The 22,983-nt window shown below is 42.4% G+C and overlaps 1 protein-coding gene across 1 annotated transcript in view; it reads right to left on the bottom strand.

The window, feature by feature from the left end:
- LOC126241582 (parathyroid hormone/parathyroid hormone-related peptide receptor-like) overlaps nt 1–21,307 on the bottom strand; it is a gene marked incomplete at its 3' end in the record, with an annotated part of 617,417 nt that extends 596,110 nt beyond the window's left edge. Inside the window, exon 1 of the mRNA XM_049948022.1 lies at nt 21,210–21,307. The remainder of the gene's footprint in view (nt 1–21,209) is intronic.
- Between the last annotated feature and the right edge of the window lie 1,676 nt (nt 21,308–22,983).

The following is a 22,983-nucleotide window of genomic DNA, read 5'->3' as shown; positions in this document are numbered from 1 at the left end:
CCTTCACTACGCAAAAACCGAATAACAGAACGCCGTTCTTCCCTGGTGCAAGTCGCAAGTGGGACGGCCATCTTTGTACTGATACTGCGACGGTATGTGTGCTGCACTGTGCTGCCACCTACAGGCCATTCTGCACGGTGTTTGTAGCACGCTTACCAACGTACAGGATAACGGCACGAAATTTCGATTTGTTATTACAAATTTAAGGTTTTCATTTGACTCACCCTCGTATATTCCAAACAGCTTTAATGTACTATACAACACTCAGATGCGTGGAATGTGAAATTCTTACAAATGCTGCGCAAAGCACATCATCATATCTAACAACAACAGAAACTAGAAAATGGCAGAAACTGTTTATGGCACTTTCTAGCACGGATTTCTCCATGTGGTCCTAATATCAGTCAACAGACTGAAGTACCAATCAAAAAATACGCTTTCCTGGGCACGCTGTCTCCTAGGTACAACACGTAATCTGCTTAGTAGTTATACTAGTCACTCATAATCCAGATCTTGTAGCAAACCCGGAAACATCGTTCGGTCCTTGTTGCCACTGTCTGTGCATTTTAGAATATCATGAGTGTGAACTGCGGTTTAGGGCTTGCACGATTGGTGTTTTCGGAAAATTTCTGCTGTGGGAACAGGCCTTTCATACTTTATGTTCCTAACGTGATCTAAGTTTAAATTTAAATGGAAAGTGGTGTCGTTTCTGCGTATGTCGATATTCGTTTGTCATTTATCGGCCCACTGTGTAGTTCAAAACCATGTCAAACACATTTAAAGATTAGAATGACTTGTTTATTCTAAAACAATTAGACATTAAATTTTTTGCGCAATTTATGACTAACCCGCCACCCAAATACATACGCAACATCGAATGCTTTTTGACTTTCGCAAGGACAGTAACGCAACAGTTGGTGCAAACATAACGTTTTCGATGTTTATCCAAATGATGCAGACGTTCGTAAATGTCAAAGATAGTTTACTAGTTCATATCCGATAGCTTTGATTTTTCCGCCTCGTGTCTATCAGAAACCCCAAAAACTTCGGATAATGACATGTCAACGGCGGAATTGTAAGCAAATCCACGTCAGACACCCGAGGAACTGTCAGACAATATTAACTAATACTAGTTAACCATCCAAGAACATTTGGATCAGATTGATAAAGATAAACACAGCTAACCGATCAAACGCAAACAACTTACTGCTTCAGCGTCACAGTACAGAAGCGTTTTTTGATCGTTTTATCACTGGCGATGAAAAATGGGTCCCCTGCCACAGTAAAAAACGCAAAAGAGAATCGCTTTATCCGAAAGAATCGCCAACAAGTACAGCTAAGCCGGGTTTACACTCCAAATAGGCTGATTTGTGTGTCTGGTGGATTATTCGCGAGGTCGTTAATTTTGAAGTGCTGAAACCTAAACGAGGTGTGAATGCTGATCTTTGCAGGGGACAAATGGACCGAATAAATCAATGTTTAATTGTAAAGTGCGCAGCGATTGTCACCAGAAAAGGCGTTATTCTGCAAGAAGATAATGTAAGATCGCACTGCGCAAGACGAACCCTGGGAAAAATTTGTTTTGAGTTGGAAGGCACTGCGCATTCGAATATCAGTGTATTTCGGTCGCTGCAGTGTTTCGAAGTGCCAAAAATGTGAAAATGTAGAAGACGTGCAAAACTCAATCTTTTCTCGAAAATTTTTATCGAGCCAGCTTTGCAAATTTGCAAACTAGATGGCAAAGAGTTGTTGATAACTATTAGTTAAAAACAAAACTTGTTAACTATTGGCCGGCCGCGGTGGTCTCGTCGTTCTAGGCGCGCAGTCCGGAACCGTGCGACTGCTACGGTCGCAGGTTCGAATCCTGCCTCGGGCATGGATGTGTGTGATGTCCTTAGGTTAGTTAGGTTTAAGTAGTTCTAAGTTCTAGGGGACTGATGACCACAACAGTTGAGTTCCATAGTGCTCAGAGCCATTTGAACCATTTGTTAACTATTTATCTCTTTGAATTTTACGTATGAAAACATTAGTTTCAGGTCGCCCTAATATTTCTAGCTTTGATTAAGTTTAATCAAACTCGACGCAAGAGATTTTGTCATTTTTTTTAATTCTTTTTCATTATGTGTCTCTACTCTGCTGACCAAGTGCTGACGTAAGGTGTCCTCACGGAGATTCCACACGGTCGAGATTCGATGCAAGGTCAACCCGGGCCCATGACTTAGGCACTAAGGCCTTTGAAGCTACGGCCTCAGTGTGAAATACTGGCAGCAGCTGCTGCTTATCCACTCTGCCAGCATGCAGCGCCTGGCCTGCTGACTTATCGTCGGCTGTCGGTGAACCAAGGCTGCGTTATTCCTCGTCTCTCTCTCTCTCTCTCTCTTACACACACACACGCGCACGCGCGCGCGCGCGCACTGACAGGGGAAAGAGAAAGAGGAGCATGGGGAAGGCGATGGGAGCGATGGTAGGGAGGAGCATTAATATTCAACATGTAAATTCAGAACACATGCATGATAAAAGATGAATTTCTATGGTTTTCACGACGTCAATCAAGCAATTCATCTCATTATTTTCGAAACTCGTTCGCTACACACTAACCACAACAAGGCTTACTACTATGGTGAATCTGGTTCAGAATAACAGGAAGATGTGTCAGCGAGTGAGTGAGTGTTTACACCGACACCTGCTCAGCCGTCTAAACTTCGAAACTCGACGTAATTACAAAAACACGGACAGATAACTAAAACTTTGTATATTTTTTCGTTTTATTATGTGTAAAAGACATAAGATACTTCCGATAGAACGCTTTTTAAAATATAATGACAATCATAGAACCACCGGAACAATTTTGTGCATAGTCATACGTTATGATATACTCGTACGTTTGCAACTGCATCACTTCTTCGCAAGTCACTGTTTGCTGTCTACATTTACGCCTACGTTCACGTAAACAATTGTGGCTTTCATGACAGAGGGTATATCTCTTTGTACTAGTTATCAGGTCTTTTTCCCGTCCCCTTCGCTTATGGAGCGCTGGAAGAATGATTGCTTAACTGCCTATGGGCGTGCGGTTCAAACGGTTCAAAGGGCTTTAAGCACTATGGGACTTAACATCTGAGGTCATCCGTCCCCTAGACTTAGAACTACTTAAACCTAACTAACCTAAGGACCTCACACACATCCATGCCCGTGGCAGAATTCGAACCAGCGACCGTAGCAGCAGCGCGGTTCCGGACTGTAGTATCTAGAACCGCTCGGCCACAGCTGGCAGCGGGCGTGCTGTAATTACTGTAATCTTGTCTTCGTGATTTCTATGCAAGCACTACACAGAGGGTAGTAATACGTTCCTAGATTCATTAAAGTTGATTCTAGATAATTTCTAAGTAGGTTATCACGGGATACTAAGCATCTGTATTTAGGTGTCTTCCAGTTCAGTTGTTTCGATACTTTTGTGAAACTCTCACATCGGTCATAAAAATCATGTACAATTCGTGCTACTCTTCTTTGTACCGGTTCAGTATGTCCTGTTACTCCTATTTGGTACGGGTACCATACACTTGAGCAATATTCTAGGATTGGTCGCACGAATATTTTGCTTGCAGTCTCCTTTGTAGACCGATTGCATTTCCATAGTATTCTACCAGTAAATGGGAGCCCGCCACCAGCTTTACCCATGACTGAGACTATGAGATTGTTTTACTTCATATCCACACAAATTTATAGGCACAGGTATTTGCATTACTTGACCTACTGAGGCTGTGACTCATTGGTATTACAGCCATACGATAGTAAGTTTTCAATATTGTGAATTGCAGATTTTTACACTTCTGAATATTTCAAGCATCAATTCGAAATCTTATCAAGATCTGTCTGAATATTCCTGATTATTTTTTTCAGAGTGAGCTTCACTATAGATAACTGTGTCAGCTGCGAGAAGTCTGACGCTGCCATCAATATTGTGCTCTGGGTCATAGTATACCACATGAACATCAAGTGTCTCGAAACATTTCTCCGGCACACCCGAAGCTACTTCTGCATCTGTCGAAGCCTGTCCTTCCAAGATAAAGTACTGCAACGCGTGTTCGAGAAAATACTAAATCCATTCTCAAATTTCACTATTTGTCCCACACAATCGTAGTTTTGATAATAAACGTAGGCGTAGTACTGAGTCAAATGCTTTTCGGAAATCGAGATACTGCATCTACCTGACGGCCTTGATCCATGGCTTTCAGCATGTCGTCTGAGAAAAGCAACAGGTCGGTTCCATAATATAAATGTTCATGGAACTTCTGCTGGTTGGCATTGAGGACGTCATTGTGTTACGTGTTTTAAGCTTCTACAACAAACTGATGTCAAGGAAATAGGACGCTAGTTTTGTGGATCAATGCTGCTTCCCAAGTAGGCGAGTGTGACCAGTGCTTTTTTAGAACTACTGGGTATGGGTTTTCTTGGGAGAAATCAGCGGTGGATTATATTTAAAAGAAGGGCTACCTTAGCTGCAAATTCAAAATAGAATCTTATAGAGACTCCATAGCTCCCTTGAGTGTTATTCAGTTTAAGGATGTCAGTTGTTTCTTAGCGCCACTAACAGTGATACGTATTTCATTCATACTTTGAACGGTACGAGATATAATTCGCTGTAGTTCTCCTGTGTTTTCCTTTGTAAAGTAGCGTCTGAAAACGCAGAATTTATGCTTTTGTTTTTATACAATCAACTGCAGTTTCTCTCTCGTGACTGGGCACTAACTTTGGTCCCAATAACAGCCTGTACATACGGCCAGAACTTGTATTTAATTAAAGAGCTTTGGGCAATATTCTCCTACGTAGTCACCGAAGGCTTCACCATGTGGCTGACTTGACAGCTCGACGCATTATATTTAGCATTTCTCTACCTATAGCCCTATGCTTTGTTTCCTACCTATTACTGCAGTAGTCTCTGTTTCTTTAGTTTATTTACAGTGCTTGTAAAACATGGAGGGTCCGTCCCGCTGGGAACTGTTCTAACGAGTAAATGTGATTCACTGTATTATTGAATATTCTTTTATACTAGAACCGCAACTCTCGTACATACTCCTGTTCTGAGCTGAAGGTTACGAGGTTCTTATTGCAAAATGACTCTACTGTTCCTTTATATAGTTTACTGAACATATAATTTTTTCTACTTTTTTTAAACATGGTAGCGCTTCAGCTGTGAAGAACGTGGAAATTTGACAGGATTGGAAAAGACAGTCAACCAGTTGCAGCACTGCAGCTGATTGGCTACAGTGTTCCAGTACTATAAATTTTTCATCTTGTTTCAGTTGCTCTTTGTGGTGTCGTTATTGGCACATGTTTTAACAGAGCTATTTTCTCTCTTCCCGCTTCGTTCGCAACTGGAAAAGAAGAAGAAATGTTATCGGTATTCCTCTCTATAGCACGGAACGTCTCTAATTTTGCAATAGTACTGGCGCACCGAAGGGTGCCCAGAGACAGGTAAAAAGTGCACATTCTCGTTTTTAAGAAGATTTGTAAGACAGATGCACGTAAGTATAGGCAAATAGCGCTGACGTCAATCTGTTGTAGAATTATGGAACATGAGTTATGTTGACGTATTATAACGCTTTTGGTGAACGCATATCTCCTCTATAAAAATTAACACCGATTACGCAGACAGAGATTTCCGTAACTCACTCGATCTATTGTTCACGGGACAATGAAGTGAGTAGATAACGGCGGCAAGATACATGCCGTGATCCTTGAATTCAGGGACGTTTTTCATACAATTCCGCACTGCCGGTTAGTTACTAAAATACGAGCTTACCGAGAATCTGAGCGGATTTGTGACTGTATTTAGAACTACCTTAGATATAGAGCTCAGCACGTCGCTGTTAACGAAACAAAATTGACAAATATAGAATTCAGGAGTATAAATTTCAGGAGTATCCCAAGGAAGTATCGTAAGACCGTTACTGTCTACGACATTTTTAAACGAAGTATGGTCTGCTCGAAATTTGGACAGGCAATGCCTATACCGAAACTGAATACAATTATGATAAATGAACAAGGGGATAACATTGGAAACTCTGTAATGTTTTCACTGGTGAGTCAGTTGTCTATAAGAAAACAACGCCAGCAGATGGTAGCGAAACACAGGAAGGCCTGCAGAGGATCAGTAACTGGTGCAAAACTACAAGGAACGAAACTAGTCTAGCTTGAAGGAGGAAACCAGATGGCGCTCTGGTTGGACCGCTAGATGCCGCTGCCATAGGTCAAACGGATATCAACTGCGTTTTTTTTAAGTAGGAACCCCCATTTTTATTACATATTCGTGTAGTACGTAAGGAAATATGAATGTTTTAGTTTGTACCACTTTTTTCGCTTTGTGATCGATGGCGCTGTAATAGTCACAAACATATGGCTCTAACTGGTAACTGGTAGGTTTTTTAAATTAAAATACAGAACGTAGGTACGTATGAACAATTTATTTCGGTTGTTCCAATGCGATACATGTACCTTTGTGAACTTATCATTTCTCAGAACGCATGCTGTTACAGCGTGATTACCTGTAAATACCACATTAATGCAATAAATGCTCAAAATTATGTCCATCAACCTCAATGCATTTGGCAATACGTGTAACGACATTCCTCTCAACAGCGAGTAGTTCGCCTTCCGTAATGTTCGCACGTGCATTGACAATGGGCTGACGCATGTTGTGAGGCGTTGTCGGTGGATCACGATAGCAAATATCCTTCAGCTCTCCCCACAGAAAGAAATCCGCGGACGTCAGATCCGGTGAACGTGCGGGCCATGGTACGGTGCTTCGACGACCAATTCACCTGTCATGAAATATGCTATTCAATACCGCTTTAACCGCACGCGAGCTATGTGCCGGACATCCATCATGTTGGAAGAACATCGCCATTATGTCATGCAGTGAAACATCTTGTAGTAACATCGATAGAATATTACGTAGGGAATCAACATACATTGTACCATTTAGATTGCCATCGATAAAATGGGGGCCAAATTATCCTTCCTCCCATAATGTTGCACCATACATTAACCCGCCAAGGTCGATGATGTTCCACTTGTCGCAGCCATCGTGGATTTTCCGTTGGCCAATATTGCATATTATGCCGGTTTACGTTACCGCTGTTGGTGAATGACGCTTCGTCGCTAAATAGAACGCATGCAAAAAATGTGCCATCGTGCCGTAATTTCTCTTGTGCCAACTGGCAGAACTGTACACGACGTTCAAATTCGTCGGCATGCAATAACTGGAGCCTAGAAATATGGTACGGGTGCAATCGATGTTGATGTAGCATTCTCAACACCGACGTTTTTGATTCCCGGTTCTCGCGAAATTTGTCTGGTAATGATGTGTGGATTAGCCGCGACAGCAGCTAAAACACCTACTTGGGCATCATTATTTGTTGCAGGTCGTGGTTGACGTTTCACATGTGGCTGAACGCTTCATGTTTCCTGAAATAACGTAACTATACGGCGAACGGTCCAGACACTTGGATGATGTCGTCCCGGATACCGAGCAGCATACATAGCACCGCCCGTTGGGCATTTTGATCACAATAGCAATACATCAACACGATATTGACCTTTTCCGCAATTGGTAAACGATCCATTTTAACACGGGTAATGTTTCACGAAGCAAATACCGTCCGCACTTGCGGAATATTACGTGATACCATTTACTTACACGTTTGTGACTATTACAGCGCCATGGATCACAAAGCGAAAAAGGTGTTCCAACTAAAACATTCATATTTCTTTACGTACTACACGAATACTTCATAAAAATGGGGGCTCCTATTTAAAAAAAAAAAACGCAGTTGATATCCGTTGGACCTATGGCAGTGCCATCTATCGGGCCTACCATAGCGCCATCTGGTTTCGCCCTTCAAGCTAAACTAGTTTCGTACTTTGTAGTTTTTTCGTTTGATGCTTATTTCGTGAGATATTTTGGCCCGGTCATTATCAATGGACCACCCTGTATGTATATCCCAAAGGGGCGGAAGTCAGAAGTCAGTAGAGGTGATGCACATCTACAGACAAACAAATGATTACAACTTCAGAAATAAGGTTGATTTATTCAAGAAAAAGAGCCTCACAAATTGAGCAATTCAGTATGGCGTAGGTCCACCTTCAGCATTTATGGAAGCAGTTATTGACTGATAGGGTTGTTGGATGTCCTCCTCAGTGATATTGTGCGCAATTCCGTCCAATCGATGCGCTAGATCATCAAAATTCACACCTGGTTGGAGGGCCCTCTCCATAATGCCCCAAATGTTCTTAACTGGGGAAAGATAAAGTGACCTTTCTAGCCAATGTAGGGTTTGCGAAGCACGAAGACAAGCAGTAGAAACTCTTTCTGTGTGGGAGCTTGCATTATCTTGCTGAATTGTAAGCCCAGGATGGTTTCCCATGGATGGCAACAAAATGGGCCGTAGAATATCATCGACGTACCGCTGCGCTGTAAGGATGCGGCGTATGACAACTAGAGTGGTCCAACTATGAAATGGAACTGCACCCTAGACCGCTACTCCTGGCTGTCGGAGTGTATGGCGGGCGGCAGTCAGGTTGGTTTACCACTGTTGTCGCAGGCGCCTTCAATCACGTCTTCGTTGTCCGTCAGGGCTTATTTGAATTCGGTACTCATTAGTGTAGAAAATTATATTCCAATCAATGAGAATCCATGCCGAATGTGCCTGACACCACTGTAGAGGGGCTTGCTGGTGTACAGAGATCATTGGCAGTCGGTGCAAGGGGCATCGTCAGCTCATCTATCTTTCTCTGCCCGCTAACTGTCCTTGTGTTCACTGAAGCAGAAGTTGCACGTAGGATCGACGTTCGTGATGAATCGGGGGCCCTGAGTGCCTCTTTGATCATTGCTCAGTTTTCACGTTCTGCCGTCTTCTTAGATCGACCGCTTCCTTCTTGACGCTGTTCCCTGCCATGGTTCCCCCATCCCTGCCAACATCGTCAAATAGTGGCATCGCTCATACACAAATATCGAGTGATTCACCGATTACTTCAACCAGCTTCTTTGAGCCCAAATACACATCTTCTCTTAATTTCTGATATCTGCGTCACGAGCCTATCTGCAAGGCGTAGTTACTATCTAGCTGAGTACACGGAATGAAATTAGCAAAGACTTTATACCCTGGTATTGACGTGTCCCCTTTTCACTATCGTCGCCAGCTGAGCGGTGAAATTATGGTGCAACGTCACGCATTCACCCATCAGCCACAAAAGTGTACAATTTTGCATTTTATTTATACACCTGTATGAATATCAGTCTGTGACCAATTTGCATAACTTCTTTGTGGTGTGTCTTTCTTTTATCTTAGAGTGAAAAAACAAGCTGCAAGAAAGCATGTGTCAGGGTGTGGGTAGTTGGAGAAATCACAAGGAAATGTAATTCACTCACGAAATGAGCGACTTACAAAACTCTTCTTCAACCGATTCTTGCTCATCAGTCTGGGACCTTTTCTGGTTAGATTAATAAAAGGTATTCAACAAAGAGAGGCCTGCCGCGTTTCCTTTCGCTGTAGTTTAGACGGTGGTCAACAAACTTCAGCTTCAGAAGCTACAAGAGAGGCAATGTGCTCCACACAAAAGTTTGCTACTGAAATTCTGAGAGAGTGCGTTCCGGGATGAGCTGGTCAACAAATTAATTCTTCTCGTGAAACCAACACGAGGAAAAAAATACAAGGCATTAGAGATAATACGAGGGTCTACCGACAATCAGTCTTCCCATGCGCATTTCCGAACGGAACGGGAAAGTGGCAAAAAGGTAGTGATACCGCCACATACTGTAAGGTGGCTTGCGGGGTATAGATGCAGATGTAGACGTCTAGTCGAGATGTAGGTGGGAGCGAGTAAAACGGTATTTGTACTTACTCATACCGGGCCATGGACTCCAAGAGTACAGCGGTCAGCGATGCTCTTTCTTGGTGGGCCTCTTATTGTAAGTTGTCGACCATGACTATGGCTTTCTCGCACAGAACATCAGTGACGAAGGATGCAGCTTTCCTTATTCTCTTCCAATAATTCACCTTGTCCCGCTCCCGTGTGACGAACAATACTCGAAAACTGGCCGAACTAGCAGTCTTAAATGGTATTCGTCTCAGAGAATGAAGTCTTCATTTAACTGTAACAGCTCCGCCATTACACCAGTGATGCAAGTGAAGCAGCAAGATGGTGTAACTGTAAGTGATCAATTGTCATATAAAAGCCTTTCACACTATTTTCGTAACACATAACTGATGTAAATCTATCTGCATCCGATACAGGCTGTGATATACACACTCAACAACAAAGAAGAAAAACAGCAGAAGACATCACTGACTTCGATTTCTAGATATACACTGCCCCCATCCTCCTCCTCCCCCCCCCCTCCCCCGCTCAAATGCCACAACAGAAGCTACAGTAACAAATAAAGTGTTCTAGATTAATCTAGTTTATGACTGTTTATTTTTAAGTAACATTCCTCGATGTATGTATGTATGAACAAACGCTTGAAGATGAACAAAACATGTTCGAAACGCGTTGCATTATGTTAGATTAAGCATAAAATAAAAAGTGACTGGTAGCAGAAACTTGAAATAAATAACTGTAACATTATTAATCAAACCTAAGTCCTTCGTGTCCCATGCTGTATTTTTGTGATCTTTCCAGTACTAGATACTTGTCGATTGTGACAGATTCAAGATGACTTCTAAAACTGTTAACTGAGGTATAAAGCCTCATCAAAAATAACGTTGCGTACAGAATATAAATTTCGAGACACACGTCTCCACTGTAATATAACAATACGTAGAACTGTAACAAAAAGTAGTTTGCAGTTTACTTGTGTTAACAGAACAGCAGTACTTTATCAAATTTAAATGTTTTCAGCGCGACCGTTAAGTGTATTTGTTAACATTAGAGATTCCCAAGTAACAGTTCACTATGAAGTGAATGAACGCATTCTTGTTAGCAAGACGTGGTCTATAAATAGACGATGTCCTCGCTATGCTAGAAAACATTTCTATGAAGGATCGAGTAGCAGCCTTATTGAAACATAAATTCCTCGCACTCTCTGGGGAAACCATCTGCCAAGAAATACCTGTTGGGTTATTGATAACGACCAGTCACTCTAATCCAGTACAGCAGTTTATGTCGTGATTGGTTGAAATAAATATACACAAAAGCTTCGTCATGTCATGTGGGAAACAGGAACTGTTATGCTCCACAGAATCATCAACAACTCACAGGACTTTGTAGAACAAATTGGGTCGCTGCACCGAATGGCAGAAGAAAAATTTTTCAAGATGAAGAGGGCAGATGGAAAAGTCGATTTCCGACGTGTCACGCACAGTGAACGACCACTGACATGAAACGATCGGTCCGTCCTTCAGAAAGGGGGGAAATTCGCTATCATCCCCAGAACTTTAACTATGAAGGCTATCATTGCCAACACCCAAGCGCCAACCGGACCACGACTTATGAATACGTTGAGGAAACAGGCAGAACTAGGATACTGTACTGAGAAAAACCAACTTGTAACCTGAACAAAGGAAAGTTACAACCCACCTACAAGATTGCATTGGTAGAGCCTGCTGGCAAGAAAAACCAATCTCTAACCTGAACAAAGGAAAGTTACAACCGACCTACAAGATTGCATTCGTAGAGCCTGCTGACAAGGGAAATGCGACCGCTGTAATGAAGACCGAAGGCTATAAGCAAAAGATTTATGTCCCATTACATTCATCGATGCCATGAAAGTAAAGTGCATATCTGACACAGCAGATCACACAGAATGCTAATCGCTTAATCAAGGCTTCTATTTCTCAGCAAACGAACAGAGGAACCTACGAATCACCGAAGCCCTTCCACCTTGGCTATACAAACTACCAAAAGTTACCAAAATGTTCCGCCAAGACCGATAGTAAGAGCTTCCGGCTCACAGACGTCTAAACTGACAAAACTCTTGGCCTCCCTGCTTCAGCATGACACATACATATAAGACTCGAGACATTTCACTGAGAATCCGGAGAAACTAAAACTTGGACCAAACGACATCCTGATCACCTTTGAAGTTAATCTTTGTTCACCAAAGTGCCATTCATTGATTCGCTGAAGCATATTTGTTCCCTTTTTCTGTGTAACATCACCAAGCCCTTTCATTCATTTCATATCATGGTATTTGAACAGCTGGAAGGTGCTACCATGGCTAGTCCACTCAGTCAAGTTTTGATCAAATTGTTCCTGCAACCTTTAGATGTACAGGATCTGGACTCGGCATCTTGTAAACCTAAAGTTTGGTACAGGAACGTTGACGACACCGTCATCATGTGGAGCCTTGGTGGGGAACAACTAGGTGACCTCCTTAGACATCTGAATAGTCTTCATTCCAAAATTTGGCATGGAGGTAGAAAAGAACCAACAGCTACCATATATAGATGTGTTGGTTACGAGGAATGGTGATGGCCTGGGACACAGGGTTTATCGGAAACTGACACGGACGTACCGGTACCTGCACAAACAGTCACACCTACCTGAGCCAGAAAGAGAGTACGAGATGGTTATCTGGTCTGCGGCATACTGGACGCGAGATGCAAAACCTGGAGAGCGTTCTGAGGAGCAATGGGTGCTCCACCAGTTGTATAAGAAGTGTCACGAAATCTAACACTTGGTGAAGTGACACGTCTGAAGAAGACACGTTGGGTACCGTCTTCGTGACATATGTTCCAGGGACAACCATCAGAGTTGACCGTACAAGTGGAAATGTGGTGTAAAGACTATTTACAACCCAAACAAGACGATCAAAGAATATCTCCGATCGACTAAGGACAAAAGGAACCCATTTGCAAATTCGGAAACGTACCGCATATCCCGTACATTTAGGTAAAAGTCTATGTTGCAATGACTGGGCTAGCAGTCAACATCAGGATCACCGAAGATAAACGGTTTTCCAGATTGGGACAGGTGGAGAAATCAGACGTGGCCGAGCATGCGCCATGCGAGACCGACCACATTATTAAAATTCGCCGTCACGGAAATTCTTGCTAAGGACAAAGAATTACCACGTCTACTTGTTGAGGAAAAAATAGAGATCCACAAATGGGACAACAGTTTCAACAAGAAACAAAGCCCCAAAGTGAACGAATCCTGGATTCCCGTGCTGCAGCGAACGACCGTGGCAGGTAACAAGAAGAGAACCTCGGTGGTAATGACCAGGGAAGAATCTTCAGACACTGGCGCTGCAAGACATACAATTTGCGGCCACGAGCTTGATTCCAGTCGGCCATGACTCATTCAGGCTAAATATAAAAAATTATCAAACAAATGGCGTCTGACACAAGCCAATAGACAGTCTCTCATTGTTAACAATGCCCCGTGAGCCCTTTGCTGCCCCGTTAGTGCTGTCGGAGGCTGCAAACGGTCAAGATCATCAACGAAGTACTGACAGCACTATAAATGTCTTCACTGATCTACACTGAGCGCAACTAGGTCACGATACTCCCTCTTTGCAAAAAATGTGTCCCATAACGAAGGTAAGAAGAGAATTAGATGACGTGTATCATATTCTTCACATAACTTGCTAAATAAAACCACACACTTGAAAGATGTTTCAGTAGACGTGGCCGATAACAGTGCGAAAGATGCACCGAGAGATAATAAATGTATCCTGAAGTATTTGTTCTCCGATTTTCCCCTTTCTGTTTAATTGTGAGAGGCAGCTAGATGTTTCTGGTGTATTCTCCGGAAATAACTTTCGCAGTAGTTTGTATGAAATGCAACACCGAAATTGCTAATTTAACACACAGCAAAATCCCTTGGAAGCTATGCAATAACACAAGGACGTACGTGTGAAACTTATGGCGAGAACCTCATATGCTTGTCAAGTATGATTAATCATTCGCTACCACTAGAAGTAGGATTGCGGAGGATGTGTTATGGTCTACTCAAGTCAATATTTGCCTCTGTCATGAGTTCCAGCGTTAAGCTAAAACTATCCTGCAGATATCTGTCATAAGCACGCCGCGGAGAGAACGTTAAGGGCCTCCATAAATTGCAACTACTGACGTATTTTACAACATTGGATATCGTCTTGACCGTTGAACAGTTGCATACATTTTTTCTGTTAGCTTTCTCGAGGGCGCTGCAACATCATTCAAAGTAACCGAGAACCAAAGCCCCTAAAGAGAGCCTTGAACTATCGTAATTCTGCGACAGAATACGAGTACAAAAGAGTGAAGGCAGTAAGAAAGAAAAAGAAAAGAAACGAACTAAAAAGGCATTGCGAAGCACTATGCTATGGACAGATGTGCCATACATGAAACGCATTTCCACGTAAATACGTTGAAAACAGGACACAGACATTCGCCTCAGAGATTTTAAAAATGGTTCAAATGGCTCTGAGCACTATGGGACCTAACTGCTGTGGTCATAAGTCCCCTAGAACTTAGAACTACTTAAACCTAACTAACCTAAGGACAGCACACAACACCCAGCCATCACGAGGCAGAGAAAATCCCTGACCCCGCCGGGAATCGAACCCGGGAACCCGGGCGTGGGAAGCGAGAACGCTACCGCACGAACACGAGACAGAGATTTTATCCTTGCTTTCATGTGGCATTTGATGCAGTGGTATTTATTCATAAACACTTGTATTAACGAGCACATCTTCCAGTTCTCGTGACTCGTTATAAGATAAATGCATTATCAGAACTCAGTAGTTGCTGACAAGTCATCCTTCGGAAAAAATGTGAACACAGTTTTCTAAGAATGATGGTCACTGCAAGAAAACGTCGTGAAATGAATGCACACAGAGGAAAGACAGCATCTCACTTCTGGATGCGTAGACAGAAAATCGCATACTATACACTGTGTGGTCAGATAACAATGAGGCTAATCCACAACTTCACCAGCTGCGATATAGTTGCGAATATGGACAGTGATCCAATAGTGTCAAATGTTTTTTTTATTCCATTCTTTGATCACAATATAAATTCCTTTGACGATGACCAGTTTCAGTCAGTAATGACCATCCTCAGAACTACAATAGAAAAATTTTACACCTAGTGGGCAGTCTATCTTTCGAAACAATGTAACATTTCATATCACAATATAGTCTCATATAAACTGGGAAATGTACAGATAAAATAAGGAAAGCGTACCTGTTCTACGCCATGTCCTAATGTGATAAAGCCGTAATGGGATCGTCAAAACATTTATACACTCTGCAAAGCATCGTCATGTAGAACTAAAATATGGGGTAAAATAGGCCACATCGTCCACACAGTCATTCTACAACTGGCGTTAGTGTGAAAAACTACTGGAGTGCAGTAGCTACTAAAAATCGTTTGCCTACGTGCTTCATAGATGTCGTTAGTGTGGGCTTAGATGTATTCCTCATGTATATAAGATGGTTGGTTGTTTCGGGGAAGGAGACCAGACAGCGAGGTCATCGGTCTCATCGGATTAGGGAAGGACGGGGAAGGAAGTCGGCCGTGCCCTTTGAAAGGAACCATCCCGGCATTTGCCTGGAGCGATTTAGGGAAATCACGGAAAACCTAAATCAGGATGGCCGGACGCGGGATTGAACAGTCGTCCTCCCGAATGCGAGTACAGTGTCTAACCACTGCGCCACCTCGCTCGGTCGTGTATATAAGAACCACAATGGGATAGAAACACATTATGTAAATTACATGTAACAGACTTTTAAATTTTGATAACTATTTTAGAAACCATTTGTGACAATATAAAAGACGAATACAGTTGACCACATAAAATTATTAAAAGGAAATAGGAAAAGATAATATGTCTGACACTTCTATGGTGAATTTAATGTCAAAAATAAAATATACGTAATACGCTGTCTATAGCAACCTATAAATTACGTATGAAAGATAAAATGTGTATTTGACAAAATAACTGAAGAAAAGACAGATCAGCGATCAGCGCTCTCAGTTGGCTACGCCACCAGGATGTTACGTAGGTGCGCAGCGAGCATAAGAACTTAACCACTACAGAGCTTTTCATGCATTGTGATATCTCTCCCACAGAAAACGTTTATACAGTGTATTAACAGTCAATAAATAAAATTATATGGTCTGGCCATACAATCCATGAATAGGTAGGACGTAATCAGTTAAAGGATCCGTAACTGCTTCAGAACAGCTGTTTCATAGATCACAGGGTACTACTTTGTCACAAAACAGACACCAGTGTTTTCTGTGCTAAGGAGGTACTTATCAGAATTCAGTAGTTGCTGAAAAGTCATCCTTCGAGAAGAAAAGTGAACACAATTTTCTAAGAATGATAGACAGTACAAGAAAACATCGTACGTCGCGAAGTGAATGCACACAGAGAAAAGACAGAGACCGTCTCTCGTCCATGAGCTACGTTGTGTAGATTTCAACTTGTTCGACAGATTCAGTGGCAGAGGATGGAAAGGTTACTAAAAACGTGTTCTTGTAGTTCACCAGAAGGCAGACACAGTTTAGCTCTTGTGTGATCTCCCAGAAACTGATATTAAAACATATTTTGAACACTGACTGCAAGGAATGTAGATGTACATTGTGAGCCAAAACTGTAGCCACCTGATTACTAGTGTGTTAGTGCGTCCTTAGAACGTAACACAGCAACAGTTCTGCATAGCATGTGTTTTACAGGTCCTTAGGTTTTTGGAGATGTGTGGTACCAGATGTGCACCCACCAGTCTCTAAATTTCTGCAGTTTACGAGTCGATAGTTTTTGGGCCCTGAGTTGGCGATCGATACCGTCCCAGTTGCATTTCATCGGGTTTAGATCAGGCGAATATGGTAGCCATGACCTCAACGCGAGTTTTCTGTAATGCTACCGATATAAATGCAGTATAATTCTGACTTCGCGACATGGACAGTTATCTTGCTGGAAGATGCGACCACCGTTGAGGCTGTAGGTATTCCACCGTAAATTCGTGTACAGTAGCGGACGTCAGATGAAACATATGTATTTGTAAGAAAATTAGCGTTTTCGGTTGAAATAGTTGTGCTTAGTGTATGTACAGTAGAATGAGAACCAGTACACTGACAATTGCAGTCAAATTGTGTCTAGTGTGATGTCCTTAGTACAGTACATAAGAGGAAATCAACGATTCCAGGGGTAGGGGGTGGAACTCAATATAAAGGGAGTCGGCTCGGTGTGGTGACACAATCGATTAAATTTTGCTGAAAAACATATGCCATAAACTTCAGAGTGGTTCAAATGGCTCTAAGCACTGTGGGACTTAACATTTGAGGTCATCAGTCCCCTAGAATTAGAACTACTTAAACCTAAGTAAGCTAAGGACATCATACACATCCACGCGCGAGGCAGGATTCGAACCCCCGACCGTAGCAGCAGCACGGTTCCGGACTGAAGTGCCTACAACTGCTCGGCCACAGCGGCCGGCTAAGCTTCATAGTTGGATACAGTGATCCCCAGAGATGACAAGAAGTTTAATTTAGATGGGCTGGATGAGTTTCAATGTCATTAGCATAATCTGAGAACGTAAGTGGTCCTAAGGGACGAAAGTTTAATGTTTCAGCAAGATAATCCATCTGTGCATGTTTCTGCCAAAACCGAAGGTGGTTTGAAAATAAAGATATCGAAGTCGTGTCCTGGCTTGCAGGTAGCCTTGAGGTGAACTCTGTGGGAAACGTTTCCAGAATACTTGCGAACGTGTTTATCGCAATGGAAGAGAATTTGATACCGTATGTGAGCTGAAAACCGATGCGAGAAGAGTGGACGATAATTTCGGTGAAAGATCTACAAAATCTAACAGAATCAATGACGAAGAGAATTTTTGAGGTAACTAGGGAGAACTTGGGTTGGAAAAAGTTCTAACAACGCATTAAACCAACAGGACAGTGGAGGCCTTTATACCAGTTTCCATCCAGAAAATGCAAAAGCCTTATTTTGTTACTTTTGCTATCAAAATAACTACGTATTCCGTTATGATTGTATCTTATATTTATCTACTACTTTGATAATAAATTAGATACATATAAGCTCAGATATTATACTATCATTCTCGTATGAACGCTGTTTTTATAATGATTTCCACCACCGTCGTCCAGAACCGTCAAGGCTCCATCGATTAGTCCCACAGATTCCACGGATCACTACACTCACCGGCCGACGTCCGAGTCGTGGTGCATGTTTCAGGTAGCCGTTCGCCTGGAAGACGATGTAGCTGGACACGACTATCGACGTGGAGCGATAAGAAAAATGATTCATACGACCAAAGAACATGTTTCCATTATTCTACTGTCCTGTGCCCACTTTAAGCGTAACTGGCCATGCCGTTGGATTATCTCTGGAACACGTAGGGGTCGACTGCTGCGGAGACCCATGTTCGACAATGTGCGCTGAACCGTTTCGTCAGATGTACCACAGATCGCTGCCTATCATGCTTTATAGAGTGGGTTTGCCTTCCTCATTCTGCGATTGGTCGTGAATGTCAGACGCCTTGTAGCCTACTCGTGGTTTCACCGTTGTCAAATCCCTTTGGATGAGTGTCGACGACAGTAGCACGCAAACAGCCGACTAGCTTTACTGTTTCTGAGATGCATGGCCCCAGCCGCTGTGCCACAAAAATGTGTCCTTTAAAGAAGTCACTTGTGTCAGTAGATTTCCTCGTCTGCGTCCCGTGTCGTGGTTAGAATGTTCCCCTACTCGTCTTTGCTTCTTCTATATGCTTTCCTTAACGCGTTTCGTGACCGCAGCGCCATCAGTTAACTCTCAGTGTCGTGGTAGGAAATAGTCATAATGTATTTGTTCAACAACTTATACGTACTAAAAGCAATGTTACTTCTAAGGGAACCATGACTACTTTGGTCAGCATATGCTGAAATTCATCCCATTTTTTCATTAACACATTTCAGCATGTCGCTTTCGCGTTCCCGAGGGACACGAAGGCATGCCTTTAATAAACAGCTCCTTCACTGCCTCTGAATACATGGATTAATAATGAAAAACATTACAACAAAAGATCACAGTTCAAGGTTGAAAAACAGCCTTGCAAACCAGTTCCTTTGCAATGTGTCTAGTCTCGAGTACTTTGAACCAGCACCGTTTAGAAAAGTACGTCTCTGATTTCCGACGAAACAAAACACATTTTGCGTTTACGTGATTTATATTGCTGTCCACTTAACAGAAATAGTAATAAGGACCACTCAAAGCGTATGTGACAACATGAAGAACAACAGGAGTGTTATTTATGAAACCAAATGTTGCAGGCGGTCGTATCACGTAACTGCAGCGTAATTATGACCTCGAATACGAAATTTTGTCTATGATAGGGCAACTCATCCGCAAACGAACGTCCATGTGTTTTGAAAAATGCATGCAAGCTGTCTGACGATAAATGTAATAATTTCAGTAATGTAAAAGAAAATAAAATTGTGTCTGGTTACTCCTGTACACCAACATTTTGTACCAAATAACAGCTATGTCTCTTAATAGCGTCATTTTTAGACAAAAAACAATTTTTTAAGATGAAATTCAGTCATTATTTGCAAATAAATTTTATTATGCTTTACCGGTTTCGAAAAAATCTGCATCTACATCATACTTCGCAAGCCACGTAATGGTGTGTGGCGGAGAGTACTTTCGGTACCACTATCTGATCCCTCCAACCCTGTTCCACTCGCGAATAGTGCATGGGAAGAATGATTGTCGGTAAGCCTCTGTATTGGCTCTAATTTCTCGAATTTTCTCTTCGTGGTCAACACGAGAGATGTATGTGGGGGGAAGTAACATGTTGCCTTACTACTCCTGAAATGTGCTGTCCCGAAATTTCAATAGTATTTGTCGTCTTCAAAAACCTACAGAATTAGGGGTACTATAAATCTTTAGACCTTGGCTATATATTTATGTGAAATATAAAAAGTTTATTAGAGAAATTTACTTAGTACTGGTGTAGAGATGTCTACATATTTTGCATAGAAGCACAATACCATAGCAGGTCCAGAAATGTACGTACGGTATATGGCTACTTTAAACCGGTATCCAGCAATGCATAATAGAATTTGTTTGCTACTGATGACTGAATATTATCTTGAAAAAATAATATTACAGTTATTGAAAATTACAGCCATGAATAAAACACTAAAATAAAATACAAAAATTTCACAAAATCTGTAACTGAAATAAATCTTCTGGAAATAGTAACAAATAGAACTGGTCATAGAATATCCACTGAAAAGACGAAGTTCTGAAAAAAATATAAAGACTGCACCAAAATGCGTAGAAATTTAAATAGGTAAAATAGAAAGAGTAATTAAATTTAAATACCTCGGTGACACAGCACAGCAGAGGGGAATAGAAAAATTTGCAGTGGCTGCAGGAACTAGTAACAAGACAGGAGTATATGGTCTCTAAAAACTATCTGCAGTAGGAAATGCCGCTCTATAAGTACAAACTAAAGAACTACAGCACGTGGTAAGACCAGTTTGCATTAATACGAATGCTTAACAAGAAGCTGTAATCTGAACAGATTTCAGATATTTGAAAGACGAATTATTAAAAAAATAATGGGTAGAACACAAATTACAGGTTGTCGAAACTGAGCATTAATGAGATCTACTAAAACAGTATAAGTAATGGTGTAGCGAAGGTTAATCCTCTTTGAACACATTTCACGAGTGAATGGGAACAGGTTAAATTAACAAATATTTCTGAGTTTATGGAGCAAAGCTTCAAACAATAGCGTGGATTTCAGAAATAAAAGAAGAACTACAGTGAAACTGATATTAGCCCCAGAAGCTTTATTCGGAATAAAATACTAAATTTAGAAGACTTTCAAGACAGGAAACTAACAAATCAGGAACAACATGAACAGAAGAAAGCAAAAAAAAAAAAAAAAACGAAAAAAACATAGGGAGAATATGAAGGTGTACTGGAAAATAGGTGACAACAAATAAAGAAGCGAAATCGAAGTTGTTACTTGATCCGAATTGGTCAATACGAAGGTATAATGTGAAACTGAGATACGCCGTTAGTAGGCTAAGTTCTAGTTACGAAATTTTATTATGAAAGTTGTTGTTACGACCAGTGGGGCGTAACTGCCAATGAATCGACGACTCCCAGTACGCATACACACACACACACACACACACACACACGGCGTCAGCGTAAGCGTATAGCACTCGCAGTGGCTGCGTGGCAGGTAGCAGAGCAACAGGGGCTGTACTCACTGGCGCAGGACTCCGCCGCTGTGGTGTCCACCGCCGCTGCCGCGTTAGGCGCTGCGCCCGTACGAAGGAGAGCCGACCCGAATGCGAGCGAGTCGCCGCGACGCCTGGCGTCCGCAGCCGGTGCCGCCGCCGCCACCGCAGCCGCTGTGTTCCGTCGCCCCTCAGCGCGCAAGCGCGCGGCGGGCCGGCCGGACGGAGGCTCACCTTCCAGCTCCGCGGCTGTGGACACCGCACACACTTTGCACTGTCAACAGCAACTGCGCCAACTGTCCTGGGAACAAATGCTCTATAGCTCCTAGGCATATCATGAGGATTATTTCAAACTGTTGAAATCTCGTGGCTTTCGTGGCTGTTGTCATTGAAGGTAAAATCTTCCATGTTGTTGGGCTGCGTCACGATAATTTTTACTTTATCTCTACACGACAAACGTTTCGACCCCTGTGCTGTTATCTGAGACGTCAGGAAGAGTGGGAATGGAGAAAGTGGAGGGCGATTCTGTTTTTACTGGACACATTTCACTTCAACAGAAATCAAACATGAACATACACATCATCGAAAGAGCGAATTCACGCTGTTTCATCACAATTAGATTTCGAAATACGTTTCCCATATTTGGCTGAGAGACAGCAAATTTTTAATCTTATAACCGATATCAAAAAGTATGTCTGTAATCATGCACATTGTATTAAAACAACAATTGTAAACTCAGGTGTGCACTTATTATCAAAGCACAGTGACACGAGAAAGACGATAACTGAGTGCTAGTGGCCAAAATTAAAACTCGAAATAGTGAGACAAATGTTTCAGAAAATTCTTTAAAGCAAATATTCACGAGAACTTTACCCACGAACATACATGGCGTGTACATCAGTCCACATGAGACACATCGAAATGATTGCATGCTTTGGTGCAAGTGGTGCTCTAAACCTTACATATTCACGGAAAACTCTACAGAAGAACATACGCTGATAAGGCGAAACAATATGACCACCTACTTGATAACTGAAATTACAATTAAATCAATGCCACTAACTGCTGACGAGCGTTGATATACATCAACGGGGACAGTTGAAAATGTGTGCCCCAACCGGGACTCGAACCCTGGATCACCCGCTTACATGGAAGACACTCTATCCATCTGAGGCACTGATGGCACAGAGGAGAGAGTGACTTCAGGGACCTGTCGCCGACACGCTCCCCTTGAGTCCCACATTCTTAACGTATAGTCCACACATTACATTCGTAGTTCCCCTGCTATTATACCCACTACTCGCGGCAGACAATCCACTGAGTCCCGTAAGAGTTGAGGCAATGCGCACTGAAGGTCATCAGCCGGTTAGCCTTAACGATATGAAGATGGTATCTCTTCTTTCGGACAGAGTGGAGATGTCCGAAAGAACAGATGCCATTTTCATATCTTCATATGCTTGATAACTTGTTGACCCGTCTTTGCAATGAAATACAACATTGGTCCTGCGTATCAGGAATCCGGGAGTTTGTTGGAAGGTTTGTGGAGATATATGGCATTAGATGTCTACGAAGAGTTCATGTAAACCGCGTAAATAAATGGCCGCTGACATGCGTAGGTTGTGACGGTGACCCAGATGGTACCATAGGAGGTGGACCGGGCGAATTTGGTAGCCAAGACATCAAAGCGAGTACACTAAACTGTTCCAGAAACCCTTGTAGGCCGGTTCTGGCGCCGGCTGTGGTGGCCGAGCGGTTCTAGGCGCTACAGTCTGGAACCGAGCGACCGCTACGGTCGCAGGTTCGA

The sequence above is a fragment of the Schistocerca nitens genome, chromosome 1, assembly GCF_023898315.1.
Source record: "Schistocerca nitens isolate TAMUIC-IGC-003100 chromosome 1, iqSchNite1.1, whole genome shotgun sequence".
Classification (NCBI taxonomy): Eukaryota; Metazoa; Arthropoda; class Insecta; order Orthoptera; family Acrididae; genus Schistocerca; species Schistocerca nitens.
Note: the sequence above shows the minus strand (reverse complement) of the source record. Positions and strands in the feature narration are given on the sequence as shown.